Source organism: Heterocephalus glaber, unplaced genomic scaffold (genome assembly GCF_053883595.1).
Source record: "Heterocephalus glaber isolate CG9 unplaced genomic scaffold, H.glaber_assembly_v1.0 deba00001594, whole genome shotgun sequence".
NCBI classification, from domain to species: domain Eukaryota; kingdom Metazoa; phylum Chordata; class Mammalia; order Rodentia; family Bathyergidae; genus Heterocephalus; species Heterocephalus glaber.
The window spans coordinates 11,150,505-11,167,390 of record NW_028258369.1 but is presented as its reverse complement, the minus strand read 5'-3'; the positions used below and the strand labels follow the sequence as shown (position 1 = coordinate 11,167,390).

General features: G+C 38.6%; 1 long non-coding RNA gene across 6 annotated transcripts in view; it reads right to left on the bottom strand.

The window, feature by feature from the left end:
• Window positions 1-16,886, bottom strand: part of LOC101716130 (uncharacterized) — a 72,080-nt gene that overhangs the window by 46,673 nt on the left and 8,521 nt on the right. For 5 of the 6 annotated variants that reach the window (XR_015444107.1, XR_015444106.1, XR_015444105.1 and 2 more), the window contains exons 2-3: window positions 5,015-5,203; window positions 4,212-4,331 (exon numbers count right to left, since the gene is read on the bottom strand). This is a non-coding gene — a long non-coding RNA (uncharacterized LOC101716130). Of the gene's footprint in view, window positions 1-4,211; window positions 4,332-5,014; window positions 5,448-16,886 lie in introns of all 6 variants that reach the window. The other variant, XR_002389685.2, reaches the window with a different exon arrangement.

Here is a 16,886-nt window from a genome sequence, read left to right as displayed (position 1 = left end):
TGAGTAAGCATATTTGAATTTCATAACTATTATATATAAAGCAAGAAGCCAAGTTTAACCAACTTCAATTACTTTAATTTTAAATAATTTCAAATTAACAATTAGCTTTTAAAATTGAAGCAAGAGGGCCAAGGATTTATCTCAGTGGCACCACGCCTGCCTTGCAAGCACAAAGTCCTAAGTTTGATCAATAAAAAAAAAAAAAATGAAGCAAGAACAGAGATAATCCCTGCATATTATAATTGTTTCTATCCTTAGTGAAAAGTATTACCTTTACATATATGTGTATGTTTGGTACACACAGACACATATATAATGATGTAGCTTTTGTTTCTGTTGGAAAAAAATAAAATCATGCTCTGAAATTATTTCAAGAAAAGACAAATTTGTTACTGCCCCTGACATCGACACAAAATCTGCTAATCCACATGCTTTTCAGAATTTGCTGAGTTTCTAATTTGTGGCGGGGTGTACTTGAGGAACCAAAACCATCTATGTGTAAGACCAGTTTTACTTGTAGGTAGAATCAGTGATTTATTATTTCAACAAATATTAATTGAGCTCCTAATAGAGCCAGGCCCTATAGCATAACCCTGACAGGAGCTGTCCCAATCATCACAGGGATAGAGATATACAACAAGTAAACGCATAAATAGGCAGTATCACTGCAGGGAGTATAAGCGCTATGATGAGAAATACAGCAAAGGGGAAAGATAGGAAGTGGCCGAGTGGGTAGCTGACTTAATAGTACACTCAGAAGAGGTCTCTCTGAGGAAGCGATATTTGAGCAAATATTAAAATCGAATTGGAAAACAAGCCATAAGAGTATCTGGAGACTGTTTCTGGCAAAGGGAATTGCAAGTCCAAAGGCCTTGGAGTGAAAATAACCTTGATATACTGAAAAAACAGCAAGAAGCTAATGTGGCTGGTCCGGAGTGAGCAGAACATGGGATCAGAGGCAGAGTTCAGATCATGCCAGTCTTTGTAGACACAGGAGGGCTTCATTCTAAGTGAGAGGAAAATCTAGTGGAGGATTTTAAGCAGATGAATAATATAATTTAATTTGAACAGATCATTCTGTTGGCTGTGTGGGGAATTGTCGAAAGCAATTCTACATAATTTGGGGGCAAAATCATTTCACAATTAAATTTTGATTAGGCCTAGTTCTCCTGCCTACAGGCCAGCTATGGCATGTCAAGACATAACTCCATTTTTGCCCCCAATCACAGCTGAGACCTCAATGGCCCCATGATGCTGTGATACTCTAGGGCAAGATTACATCAGCTAAAGACATCCTGGCTCCTTGAGAACCGAGTAGTAAGAGAAAGGTTTCACTGGGGAGGGACAAATTCCTAATCAACTTACCTCCTCCCACCTACTATCATAAGAATGCTCTCCTTACAGCCTTCCTCAACATAAGAACCTGGCGACCCAAGATCTTCATCAGCCTAAGATCTGAATCAACACAGGACTACCACTGCCCCCTAAGCCACCTGATGCTCCCTCCAATTATTGTGTATACCCAATAAATAGTGGCCAGCTGGAAGAGACTGTCTTTGTCCACTCTGAGGCACTGACCTCCTGGCCCCCCATATCCTTTGAAATTACCCAAGTCTATATTGTCTTTTTTCTCTTTAGCCTTCGCCTTCCCCTTTTCTAAGCAGTTGGAAGACTGATCACCCTCCAACAGGGAATGGTGAGGGGACAAGTACTATAGAAAGTCTAAGCAAAATATGATGAAGGTTTTTCACAAGGAGAAATTTGAAGCATAAGAAGAAGACTTGCTTGTCCTAAAATATCTTCCCCACTCTTAAGGGAGCATTCAACACAATATTAACTATAGTCACCATGTTGTACATTAGATCTCCAGTATTCATCCTGCACAACTAAAGCTTTGCATTCTTAGACTGGTATTTTCCCATTTCCTTCACTACTCCAAGTCCCTGGTAGCTATCATTCTATGCTTTGTATTTATAAATTTGACTTTTTTGGTTCCACGTATTAGTGAGATTATGCAGTATTTTGTATTTCTGTGCCTGGCTTGTTTTCACTTATCTAATGTCCTTCCATTTCATCCATATTGTTGCAAATGACAAGATTTCCTTCATTGTGAAGGCTGAATGATATTTGTGTGTGTGTGTTTGCATGTGAGCATGACTATTTCACATTTTCTTTATCCATTTATCCACTGATGGACACTCATGTTGTTTCTGTATTTTGGCTTTTGTGAATAGTGCTACAATGAACAGGGGAGAGCAGATATCTCTTTGAGATTCTGGTTTCATTTCCTTCAGAGATGTACCCAGAAGTGGGATTGCTGGATAATGTGGTAGTTCTACTTTTTAGTTTTTGAGGAACTTTCGTGCTTTTTTCTAGAATGGCTGTACCGATGGCTTTACCAATGTATCAATCAATTTATCAATGTACAGGGGTTCCCTTTTCTCTACATCCTCACCAACACTTATCTTTTGTCTTTTGGATACGGCCATTCTAACAGGTGTGAGGTGATACCTCATTGCGGTTTGCATTTGCATTTACCTGGTGACAAGTGATGATGAGCAACTTTTCATATGCCTGAGATCCATTTGCATGACTTCAATGGAGAAATGTCTATTCATGTCCTTTCCTCATTTTTTAATCAGGTTTTTTTTTTTTTGCTTTGTTCTTTGGGTTGAGTTGAGTTCTTTCTATATTTTGGATAGTAACCCCTTACTAAATATATGGTTTGCAAATATTTTCTCCCATTCTGTCATTGTCTCTTCATTCTATTAATTGTATCCTTTTTCTGTGCAGAAGGTTTTTAGTTTGATGCAGTCCCACATTTGAGGTCATATCCAAAAAATCATTGCCCAAACCAATGTCAGGAAGATTTTCTATTTTAGTAGTTTTACAGTTTCAGGTCTTGTGTTTAAGTCTTTAATCCATTTTGAGTTGATTTTTGTATATGATATGAGATAAGAATCTAATTTTATTCTTCAGCATGTGGATATTCAGTTTTTCAAAGACCATTTATTGAAGAGATTATCCTTTCCCCAGTCTTGGCACCCTTGTCAAAGATTAGTTGACTCCATATGGGTTTATTTCTGGGCTCTCTGATCTGTTCTTTTTGTCTATATGTCTGTCTTTATGCCAGTACCATACTGTTTTGATTACCATAGCTTTGTGAACTATTTTGAAAACAGGAAATGTGATGCATCCACTTTTATTTTTCTTGTGCAAGATTGCTTTAGTTATTTGGAGTTTTTTGTGGATCCTTATGAATTTTAGACTTTATATTTCTATTTCTATGAAAATTCCACTAAAATTTTCATATGGATTGCCTGAATATGTAGATTACTTTGGGTAATATGAACACTTTAATAACATTAATTTTTCCAATCCATGAATACAAAATATCTTTCTGCTTATTTGTGTCTTTTCTTATTCTTTTTATTGCTGTTTTATGGTTTTGAGCATATTGTTCTTTCACTTTCTTGGTTAAATTTATTCCTAAGTAATTTATTTTGTGATACTAACATACATAGAGTTTCTTTGCTTAGTGTCTTTTTCATATAGTTTCCAGTTAGTGTATAAAAATATGACTAGTTTTGGTATCCTGCACCTTTATTGAGTTCATTAATTATAACAGTTATAACAGGTTCTGTGAACCTCTTGTTCATTTCCCCTAAGGCACTGCCCTGAAGTATTCAAGTGTAAGTGCCTTTTCCCAATCCTGTAGAGCCCATCTCTGTCTGTGTGTGCTCATGTACAATCTGCAGACTTGGGACATCTGTGAGTGCGTATGCATGCTGCCTGCTGGGGGGAGGGGCTACACAGTGCTAGGGGTGCATGTGAGTCAGTTGGGGAGGTCCCCAGGTGGTATTTCCTATGAGATTCATGGGTGGATCTCTTAGAGAAATTTGTGAGGCAGTCAACAGAAACAATATTGTATCCCTTTGTTGAATTCTGTGCTCCAGTTACTATGAGCCTCTGCCTGTTTCCCCTGACCTTAGATGCCTCCAGATTATTCAACTGTACTAATTTCTTCAGTGATCTGGGTGGGGCAAGAAAGAAGTGGGTCCCCCATGGCTGGGGAAGCTGGGCACTTGTTAGATTCTCACTGTCCTCTATGGGAAAAATCACAGCCAAGGGGTGGGTAGGTCTTTCTTGTTGCTGAGCTGTGCCACTATAGGGAAGGGATGATGTAGGTAAAATGGAGCTTTTCTTCTTACCTTTTTCAATGTGTCTATTCTCATTTTTGTTGTTGTTGTTCCAATAGAATGCTGGGAGCTTCCATTTGACTCCTAATCTCCCACAAAGGTACATATATCCATTGATGATTGTCAATGTTTCTGCAAGGAGATAAGGACAGAAAACTCCTATTCCACCAGCTTGCTGATGTCACTCTCAAAATCTAAATTAATTTTAATATTGACTCCTAATATGTAGTAGTGTACATTTTATGTTCTCTCTCCTTCTCTCTCTGGACTGATCTGTGATAAACTGTAATTATGTGAACTTATGCAATATCCCAAGAATGAAAAGAGACATAGCATAAATTCCCCTATGAAAGATATGTATATACATATATCATCCTCTGTTCTTGGGGTTGCAAATGGAATTATCCAGACTGCCAGAGGCAAGATGGTAGAGTTAGTGATCTTGGTCACTTGTGACCTTCTCCATCTTGTGTCCCATTAACCTACCCCATTTGCCCTTATTTCCCAGATTTTCTTTTTCTCTCCTCCCCTGTTGGGGTGGCAGAGAGTCAGGCTCAAACATTTCCCAAACTATCACTGGCCTATTGCAGCCAAAAGTGCACCACTACTGCTCAGCACAGAACCCCATAGCTCTCACAGATGGCAATGGGGACTGGATGCCCATAACTCAGGCACTGCTGGCTCTGAAGAAGGGAGCATTTCCTGCCACAACCTCACAGAAAATGGGTTCCCTGTGTGTATCAATCAGTACTTACTAGAGAAACAGATTTAAAGCAAGATATACAAATATACAAGAATTTACAAGATTGGCTTACAATGGCTGCCCACAGGATCAGTAATGGAAGACTGCAAAAGGGCTGTCTGTGTGTTGGAGACCTGAAGGATCCTGTCGAAGGCCTGGAGCTCACTGAAGTGGCCCATGTGAGTCCTTATCAAGATGCCAAAGGTTCTGCGATGGAAGGCTGAAGACAACATCCAAGGTGAAGGTGAAGACTGGAGCTCCTCTGAAGAAACAGAAGTGAGCTTTCCTTCTTCATTTCCTTTTTATTCCTTTCAGGTGACAGGCCACCCTAGGGTGAGTCTTCTGTCTTCAGTAAATCCCCTCAGCCACACCCAGAACTATGCTGATCCAAGTTAGTTGGGTTTTTCTTACTCAAGTTGACACAGTCAGTTAACTATCACACCTTGGCACCTGCTCCCATGCATTACTGACTCAAATCCTAGTCTTATCCAGGTACATCTGAGTAGCTACAAAGGTTATGAGAAAGAAAAATTATGATCTTAATCTCTAAAAGGTTAACATTCATGAAAAGTTCCCTGTGTATAAGAAGGGTATTTAAAAGATACCAGGTGGTCATAGATGGGAAAAGCAGCCACCACACATACATACACAAATGGTTATCCTCTAATGATGACTGTCTTGGAGTCACTGCAGCCTTCGTCTGAGAAGCCTGCTTTGTGCTTTTCCAGTCACTTCCTTGCAGAAGCAGCTGGCCCTTGAGACACTGTCTGTGACTTGTTCCCCATGCACTTCAAATCTATGCCAAAATGCCACTAGAACTCAATGAGGCATTACTACACACCCACCAGAATGGCACAAACATACAGGGAAGGCTGACATGCCAAGTACTGTACTGGTGAAGATGTGGAAAATTAGAGCTTGAACACCACTGGTGGAAGTATAGATGAAACCACTTTGGAAAAGCTGAATTTATGTGCATTCCATGAAAGAGCAATGCCACTCTTGAAATATATATATATATATATATATATATATATATGATGAGTTTTTATGGCTACCAGAAGACATATACAAAAGTATTAATGACATTATTATTCACAATAGCCCAAAACTAGAAACAACATGAGTGTCTGTCAAGAGTAAAAGGGATCCCCACATGGTGGCATACACCTATATTCCTAGTCTGGGAGACTAACACAGGAAGATCACAAGTTCAAGCCCAGCCTGGGTGACTTAGTGAGACTCTGCCTCAAAATAAAAATTAATAAAAAGGGCTGGAGATGTATCTCAATGCAAAGGCCCTGGGTTCAATTCTCAGCACCAAAAACCAAAACCAAAAGAAAAAAAAGGGATAGATAAATATTATGACATACACAAAATGAAATACTACACAGCAATCAAGAAAATAATTGAACTACCCCTATGCATAATAATGTGGATGAATCTAACCAACAGTGTTGAGAAAAAGAAGTCATGCAAAAACATATATCCTGTATGATTCTATTTATGACGTGCGATCAAAATATATGATGAATATTTAAATTTTAAATATTTATTATGGTAAAAGACACATTGCTATTAATCTCCTTCAAAATACTCCCCTTTTATTCAAACACATTTATCTCATCATTCTTGCCACTTTTTGAAGCAGTTCTGGCAATCCTTTCATAAGTGTTCTTAGTGTACTGTTGTGGTTGCCTCAATGTCCTTAATCAATTCAAAATGTTTACCTTTCATGGTCATTTTGACTTTGAGGAAGAGCCAGAAGTTACACGGTACCAGATCCAGTGAATATGGTGGGTGAGGACAACCATTAACTTACCAGTCGGCCTTTCTGTTGAGTGGCACTCAGCAAAACATTCACCATATTGATCAGCCTTTGTAATGACACAAAGGACTTCCAGAACTACTTCAGAAAGTGGCAAAGATGATGGGATACATGCCTTTGGAGCAAGGAGCAGTATTGTTAGAAAGATTAATGGCAATGTGTCTTTTACTGTGATTTTTTTAAAATTTAGACATTCACCATATATCTTGACCACACCGTATATATGAAATTCAAGAATAGATGAACAAAGTGTATGACAGTATATGCAAAAAATAGCTTTCCTTAGGGTGAGGGTGGGAGTTAGGGAGAAGGGGCATGAAGGAGCCTTTTAGGGTGACAGAAATATTCATTAAGATCTGTACACTTTGTGAAAACTATACCTCAATTTTTGAGGGAGAAAGACTACAGAATAAAATCACATATTCTTAGAGTTTTAATAAACCTTTTCAATTAAACAAACAAAGAATTGTCATCTGAGGACTACAAAAGCTTCTATAGCTCTGAAGTGACTTTGGTGAAGGTATTAGTTATGCAATGATCTCCATCAGGTTTAGCTGTTGAATATATATATATATTAGATGGCACCTTTTCATCCCTTCATGAATGAAATGTTATGCAATTGAACCCTAGAAAACTAGGCCAAAATGGATGTGCTCTGCTATTCCCAAAGAAAAGTATGCCTTATTTGAGCCATGGGAGATGGCTAAGTGTGTGCATTTATCTTCATTACCAAGATGATGGTTCTGGAGCTCTGAGAGGTTCAAATGTCATTTAAACTAAATTCCTCTGACTTCTAACCAAGTGCTGTTCTTGTGTTCATACACACTGATTTCAATACAAAAAAAATGCAGTAAGTGATCCTGAACTGGATCCTGGAAGGAAAAAATGCTATAAAGAACATTTTTTGAACATTTGATAAAAGTTAAATACAGATTATACAGAGAGAATAATACTGTATCTACCACTGTGAAATTTCTTGACCTCTATACTTGTATGTTTCATAAGGGAGTTGTAATGTCAGACTGAGGCATGATTGAGATCACTGAGGCAGGCAAAGTCTAAGCAACAAGCGATGAGTTTATTGCCATTTGGGTGCAGATGGGCCAAGGGCAAGAAGGCCGCTGGCACTGAGAGGAGGCGGCCTGTGGCTGATATAGGGCATTTTAGGTAGGGGAGGGGCGCTGCTCAAGAGGGTGGAAAATTTTAGAGCCCATGGGTGATGGGTCTGGGGCTGGCTGGTAAACAGGGCGGTGGTGAGAGCAGCAGGGTGGCTGCTGGCTTCTTGTGATCTCTGTGCTCCTGTGGATGTGGGTAGCGGCTCTGCTTGGGCAGGGTCTGGCTTGGGAGGCCTGTCAGGAGTAAGTATACTTGTTCATAAGAAATGCATAGTGAAACATTCAGAGAGAAAGATCACCATCTCTGCAACTTATTTTCAAATGGTCATTTAGAAGTTAGAAAGACAGGGAGGGAGGAGAGAGAGAGAGAGACAGACAGAGAGAGAGAGAGAGAGAGAGAGAGAGAGAGAGAGAATACAAACCTGGCAAAATGTTAACCATATGTGAATCCAAGTGAATAATATACAAGTATTTGTTGTATTATTCTTCTAACTTTTGTGTAGGTACTGAATTTTTCTAAATAAAAAGGTTAAAAATATGATTTTCAGATAAAATTAAGTTGTGTCTGTTATGTACATCACACAAAAACATAGTTATCTTAAGTAATGTGTAAGAAAATGACAGATTTCTAATTCCTAACAGATTTATTAGCTGTTTCATTTCATCACCACACTGGCAAACTATTCCTTCTTGTTTTTAGTTACCATGGTCTAGTGAATTTAATAGGAGGGCTTGCTCTGCTAGGACCAGTTGTAAGTTTACATAGAATACAACAGAATGTTCTATTATGAGGCCTTGAGGGGGAGGAAAAGTCTACAGCTTCGTGATCTCTGCTGCTCTGTCAATGTCTCAGAGAGGTGGCAAGACCTTGGAGGGCTTAGCCATGTGGTACACGCCAACTTTGCCACAGTCTTATGACCCAAATGTGTCTTGGAAGCACCAAAAGTGTTGGACTTGAACTGGATTCTTTATACTTTTTGTTTCATTTTGGTTTTGGAGTACTAGGGAATAAAGCCAGGGCCTCACACTGAGCTACATTGCTAGCTCTTTGCATTTTTTTTATTTTGAGGCAGGGTCTTGTTAAATTGCTAAATTTCCCAGACTGACTCAACCTTGCAATCTGCCTGCCTCAGCCTCCCAGAGTGCTGGGAATATAGGAATGCAGCACCATGCCCAGCTCTTGAACTGAATTCTTGAGTCCATCATCTCAGAGCTGTGCAGCTCTTTTATGGTCATACACATGGTCCAGTGTGGGAAAGTGCTCTATGACTGCAAACAACTGCACAACTCTGGGCTAAAGAAGACTCAGCAATTGAGTTCAAATTTCCCTCCACCCTCCACCATGGTAAGATGAGTGCCTCAAGTTGAATTAAATAACAAAACTGTTTTTAATGTTTGAATTTTTGGACTGGGAGTCATTCCTAGTACATTAAATAACATGTATTAAAATGTATGATAAGCCAAACACTTTACACTGATTTTCTCATTTTGTCCTTACAACTCTGTAACTTAGGTAAAATAATGCCCACATTATAAATGAGGATAAGAAACTTAGAGGAGTTAATAACTACTTACCTGAAGTCATGCTGCGAGTAACTGGTGGAGCCAGTGTTTGACTCAGGCAGCCTGACTCCTGACTCCTGAGCTCTTAGCCCCTTTATCATATTTGTAGGTATAGGTAGGTGGCTACCCACCTACCCTAAAGGCCAGTCCTCCCTATATAATTCCCACTTCTTGTCCCCAACACACCAGAACCTGTGGTTTATTAAAGGAAGGTTTCTACTCTGTGGTGTAACAGAAATGTAAGAAACCTATCCCAGTTCAACAGAGCACAAGAAAATCACTCATTCCATCCTTTTCAATAGGCAGCCAAACTTTCCATACTATGAATGACTAAAAGATGAGCTGATTGTGCCCAGGAGGGTGTGACTCTACTGCCAAATGCCCTGGCTGGTGATGCTCTCATCTCCTGCAAAAAGTGAGCTTCTCCCAAATGACACTGGTGTTCTCCATTCTCCCCATGGATGTGTAACTTAGGTAAGCTTGCCAAAGTCATGCACAGTGCCTCATTCAGTGCCAGAAAAAAAGAGCTACACTAATGGCAATTTTTGAAAATTAACTAATCGTAAATTCATTCTGGAGCTGCTTAAACTCCTTGATGTCTCACATTCGTAGCCAGCATGGAGCCCTCCCTGGCAGTGAGGATCCTTCTGCTTCTAGCTGGAGAGAAGGTTCACATGACAGAAATCAAAGGAATCACTCAGATAGTACTTTACTTTCCCAAGATTTGGTGGGGCAGGCTCACATGCATGAATGGGACTTTGGGGAATCTACCCTTTTACCAGATCCAAACCACACACATCACAAAAATCTAAGGAAAATAATGTCTTCCTTATGAGCAGACCAAATGTTAGCAATAGTCTCCATTTGGCTCAGTGGCACTCTGGGTGGGGAAAAGATTGAAGAGCCTTTTTCTCTCAGAAAAGGGGGCAATATGGTCAGCAAAGGACATGGTCAGTGTGTTAGTTTTCTGTCACTGTGACGAAATACCTGAGAAAAATAGTTTAAAAGGAGGAAAAGTTTATTTTGGCTCATAGTTTCAGAAGTTTTAGTCCATAACCAGCTGGCTCCATTGCTTTGGTCCTGGAATGAGGTAGACATCATGGCAGAAGGACATAAGGAGCAAAGCTATTCATCTTGTGGCATCTGGAAACAGAGAAAGGGAAAGAAGCCAAAGAGAAAGGGGCTCAGGACCAGATATAGTCCCCAAGGCTATACCTCCATAACTCACTCCTTTCGACTAGGCCACTTCCTAAGTTTCCATTACCTCTCAATAAGGCCATAAAATTATTAATCCATCAGTGGATTAATCTACTGATGCAATTACAGCCTCTGTGATTCCAATCACCTTCTTAAAGCCCCACCTCTGAACACATGAGACTTTGGGAGAATATTTTAGATTTAAACCATAACATTCTACCCCTAGTTCACAAAAGGTTCATGTCCATTTAATCACACAAATGCATTTAATACATCTCCAAGAGTTTCCAAAATCTTAACAGTTCTAGCATTACTCAAAAATCCAAGGCCAAATTCCCCTCTGGTACTCAAGGTAAATTTTAGCTTTGAGCCCCCAAAGCAAAACTAAAGTCCAGCAGCAAACATTAACTCCTGTAGCTCCTTATATGGCATCTTGAGTATGTAGTGATAAAGAGTGAGTTCCAAAGGCAGTCCATCCCTATGACCTTGCCAATTGTGGCTTACATGGTCACTCTCTTGGACTGGGTCTGCTCACCACCTACAGCTTTCCTCAACAGTTGTTCCATATTTCTGTCATCTCTAACTTGGAGCTTCCTCTGCAGCTTTGACTTCACTCTCACAGCTTCACACACTGCCCTCTCAGTAGTTTCCTGCAGAGACTTCAACCCTTCACACAATATCTGTCCTCTCAGACCTTCCTTTGAAATCTCAGTGGAAGCCTCCATCACCCCCAACACTTGCATTCTGCATTCCTGCAAAACCAGCATCACATGGTTGATGCCAAGTACTACAATCAGTATGAATAGAACCCAATCCCACTTGAACCATGGCTGCAGCAACCTCAGTGAAGAGTTGTGCATGATGAGATGAGTCCTGGGGAAACAACTTCCTAAGCAACCCTGTGCAAGCAGGCTGTCAGACATTCTCAAAACAAAGCCTTTCAAAGGAGTTTAACATTTACACCCTTGAGCACATGATGGGTGGGTGTCAGCCAATTCCTGAGATGTCCACAAGGCATGTTTCATATATGGTCTTGGTACAAAGTACTTGACTTATTTTTAATGGTGGTCATCTCTTTAGAAACCACACCTTCATTGCTCTCAACTTTAAACATGCACCTTTTCTGGCCAAATTGCAACTTTTTCAAGTCTTTCCATTCTGCTTTTGGCTCCCAATTCTCAATGTAAATGTGGCTAAAAGCAGCCAGCAGTACCCATGACACCATCTGAACATTGTCCTGCCTTGAAATTTCCCCCACCAGATCAATTAGTCTGTCTCCTTTAAACATAGCCTCCTGAGAACTCTTGGGCCATGTACAAAATGTACACAAGTTATTTGCCAGAATGTAACAATATGAGTGCATTTATTAAGTGTCATCAAATATATGGTGAATGCTGCTGCCAAGTGCCATCCAACAGAAAGGCAAGCTCATAAAGACATTGCATTGTGTCCTCCTTTATCTTATTCACCAGATCTGGCGCTGTGCAACTTATACCTCTTTGCCAAAGTCAAAACAATCATTAAAGAAAACATTTTGAATCAATTCAGGACATTGAGGCAGTCACACAGCTAAAGATACTCACAAAACAGGATTTCCAGAACTGCTTCAAAAAGTGGCAAGAACAATGGGATAAGTGTGTTCAAAGAGAGGGGGGATATTTTGAGGGTGATTAATGACAATGTGTCTTTTACTGTAATAAATTTTCTTTCAATTTAAACATTCACTGTATTTTTATAACACGTTGTAATGGCCTCAATTCCAGCTCCTCATAGAGTCCTCATTTCCTCCTGAAACCCCATGAGCACAGATTTTACTCTCTCCATTCCAGTCAGCAGTCCAGTCTTCTGAGCTCCCACCAGAATAATCTATTAAGCTCCACTTACAGCATTCCAGGGCTTCTCTAGCTTATATCTCAAAACTTGCTCAAACTCCTCCTATGAACCAATTAAAAAGTGAACTATATCATGAGGTATACTTACAGCAATAACTCCACTTTTTGGTATGAATTTTCTGTGAAAATATTCCATCTCTGGGTGCCACTGCATCAGCGCTGAGGAGCAGAGCCACCCCCAGTGCCAAGGAGGAGGTGAGCCTTCCAAGCTGCCATACCACAACCCCCAGCACTGAGGAAGTGAGCCGCTCAGGTACCAGCAGCACGCGCGCGCACACACACACACACACACGCACACACACAACCTCCCCCGTTGAAATGAGAAGACACATAAGTCTCAAAACCAGACTTCCAGATCACCTAAAGAAACCCCAAAGGAAAATGAGATGGAACAATCTGATACTCAACCACCTGGACTCCCTGAACTGGCAACAAAAGAGGATCTGGAAAAAATGAAATCAGAAATAATTTATCAGATAACAGCAAAGATTTTGCTCATGGTGCAAGACATGATTAATAAAGCTAGAGAGGACACAGATAAAAAAAATGGAGGATCTGAGGAACATAATGGAATCCCAATATAGGAAACAAATGGAATCCATAAAACAGATGCAAACAAATTTCCAGGATATTAAAAACTCCATTGAAAGGTTACACAGCAGAATGAACCAATGTGAGGACAGAATTTCAGATATAGACGGTAAGATTACAATTAGTGACCAGGAAAAGAAAAATTGCTTTAAAATTGTACAGGACCATGAGAAATCAACCCAGCAGCTGCTAGACGATGCAAAGAAGAATAACATAAGACTGATTGGAGTCAATGAAGAAACAGGAAAAGAGTGTAGATGACATAAAAAAAACTGTTCACAGAAGTGATGGCAGAAAACTCCCCAAGGAGGGGAAAAGAACTTGACATACAGATAAGTGAGGCATATAGGACTCCAATTAGTCTTGATCAAAAAAAAATCTACACATAGGCATATAATTGTTAAGATTCCAGAAACCCAACAGAAAAACAAAATTCTACAAGCAGTTAGAGAAAAGAAATGAATCACATACAAAGGAAAGCCCATCAGAATCACAGCAGACTTCTCAATGCAAACCCTCAAGACAAGAAGAGCTTGGAGTGACATATTTCAATCCCTAAAGGAAAACAGCCTCCAACCCAGATTGATGTACGCTCCAAAACTATCTTTCAAAATTGATGGAGAAATAAGATACTTTCATGACAAAGAGCACCTCAGGAACTTCATGAATACCAAGCCAGCACTCCAAAAATTTTTACACAATATCCAAAGAAAAGACAACAAGGATCAGAACCCCAGGAAACCCAGCAGAATGGATCTGTTGGGCGTGACAAGAAATTAAACGCAAAGGGGAAGAATCCAACAAAAAGAAAAAGTCATGACAATGATAAGTCAATACATATCAGTTATAACCATCAATGTTAATGGTCTCAATTCACCAATCAAAAGAAATAGACTGGAAGAATGGGTCAAGAAGCAAGATCCAACATTATGCTGCATACAAGAAACACATTTAATTCAAAAAGAAACTCATAGACTGAAAGTTAAAGGGTGGAAAACAATACTCCATGTGAAAGGAACATGAAAAAAAGCAGGAGTAGCTATCCTCTTTGCAGATCAAGTGGATTTCAAAACAAAATCTGAAACACTTCTTGTCCCAAGAATTTCAGATAAGGGATAGTCAACTTGTATGTGCAAATCTATTGTGAACATGTGTTTTCATTCCTCTTAAGTAAAAATTTAAGAACAGAACTGTTGGTTCTTAACAGTAATACAAGAAATTTCGATATTGTTTTCCAAAATGGTTTTATCATTTTACATTCACATTAGCAGTATTAGAAAGTTCTAACTGGTTCACACCTAAGCTGACATTTGTTCTTTTAAAACTTTTAACATCATCTCGCTAATGAGTGTATAATACGATCTTGTTATTGTACTCATTAGTATTTTTCTGATTCTAGTGTTGCACACCTTTCCTTGTGCTATACTGGCTATTTATCATCTTCTTGTGTCTACTTTTTAATTGGGTTGCCTATTAATGAGCTGTAAGTGTTCTTTATATATTCTGGTCATAGGTTATATGCATTGTAAATTTGGTCTGTTTAAGGACTACTTTTCATTTTAATTATGTCATTTAAAGTTCTAAATTTTGATGGAATCTCATTTATCAATTTCTTTCTTTTTTACATCATATTTTTTTGTATCCTAGGAAATTCTTGCCTAGTCTAAATTCATCAACATTTTCCATTATAATTTCTTCTTGAAGTTTTATAGTTTTAGTCTTTCATATTTAGGTTCATAGATACTTTCAAGTTATTTTTATGTATGGAAATAAAGGATTAAGGTTAATTTTTTACATACAGATAACAGGTGTTCTAGTACCATTTGCTGAAAACACTATCTTTTCCTCTCCTCCCAAGTTGAGTTTATCTTCTATGAAATGTTAATGTTAAATAATCTTTCAAAACTCAGTGGACCATATATGTGTGGTTCTATTTCTAGATTCTATGTTTTATTCCAGTGATCTATATGTCTTTCCTTATGCCGACACTACCTTGATTACTGTAGCTTTAGAGGAAGTCTTAAAATTAGGTAATAAATGTCTTCCAACACTGTTTTCTTTTTTTCTCTTTTACTTTTCTAGGTCCTTTGTACTCCTACATAACTTTTAAATGTCAATATCCAATTCTTCATTTATAGCAAGTATACATAGACCTGAATTTTTATATACACCTTGTGTTTTCTAATCCTGCTAAATTGAAATACAAGTTCTAGGGGCTCCTATAGATTTCTTAGTATTTTCCCTGTAGATGATCATTTCTTCTACATATAAAGATTTTTACTTTTACCTTGCCAATACTATGCTAATTGTCTCTCTTATTGCCAGAATATTTTGGTTTGGGCCTGTGTTTCCAAGTTTAATGGACAGATGAAGAGTAGGCATATCTGCCCTTGTTCCTCACCTTAGGGAGAAAGCATTGTATCTTTTCCATTCATATAAGGCATTTTTGCTAGAAGTATGGAGTACATGTCTTTGATCTGTTGAGAAGGTTCTGTTCTACTTCTAGTCTCCTCATAGCTTTTACCATGAACAGCTACAGAATTTAGTCCAATACTTTTTCTCCAACTGATGACAGGATCATGTGGCTTTTTCCTTTTCTCTGCTAAAATGTTGACTTTTGGGGGTGGATCTTTCAATGCTGAACCAACACTGCCATCGCTATAATAAAACCACTTTCTACATCCTGCCAGATCTGACTTCTAATAGTTTGTTTTGTTAAACAAATTTTTATCTATGTTCATACTTTTTTCTTCTATTATCTTTATCCAGTTTTAGGATTAGCACAATGCTGATTTCCTAAAATGAGGGGAGAAATGTTCCTTCTTTTTTCTGCTTTAAATGTTTGATATAATTCATCAGTTAAAATGTATAAGAGCCTGTTGTTGTCATATAGGTAGGCTTTCAAGCTAGGAATATACTTTCTTTAATAGGTTCTATTCAATTTTTTTATTTCCTCCAGAGTTAGTTTCATTAATTTGTCTTCCAAGGTACTTCTTAGAAGTTGTCAAATTTATTTCAAAAAAGATTTTTGCAATATGCTTTCTATATCCTTTTAAATTCTGTAAAATCTGTGGTATTGTCCTCTAAATTTTGATATTGTAATTAAAACAATATTGATATTATGTAATAGGAAGAAAAGGTCTAAAGGAGCAGGGGAAGTGGGAGAGGTAGGGGAAAGGAAAGAAGGGAAAAGAAAAAATATGAGAAAAGAAAAAAAAGGAAAAAAAGTCTTTGCAAATAGGGAAGGGTGGAGGGGGTGAAGGGAGGGCAGGGGAAGGGGAAAAAATAAGAACCAAGATACTCATGTAATGGTACAAGATCCCAATGATGAATGTAACTGTATTTTATACCTAAAATGTACCAATAAACTTAATGGAAAAAAAACCGGGGAGAAGAAAACCAACGGGGATGGAATATGACCAGATAGTATCCAGTGGGAAGACTTGCTTTTACTGAAGACTAAAGAACAGAAGATTAAATTGCAACCAGAGGGATTTAGGGTAGAGCTATTGCAAACATTATTGATAATAAAGATTGTCAAACCCTGAAAAAAAATTATGGAGAAATAAGATAATGACAAAGAGCACCTTAGGAACTTCATGAATACCAAACCAGCACTCCAAAAAATTTTAGACAATATCCTAGGAAAACACAATGAGGATCACAATCCCAGGAAGCCCAGCAGAATGAATCCGTTGGGCATGACAAGAAATTAAACGCAAAGGGGGAGAACCCAACGAAAGGAAAAAGTCATGACAA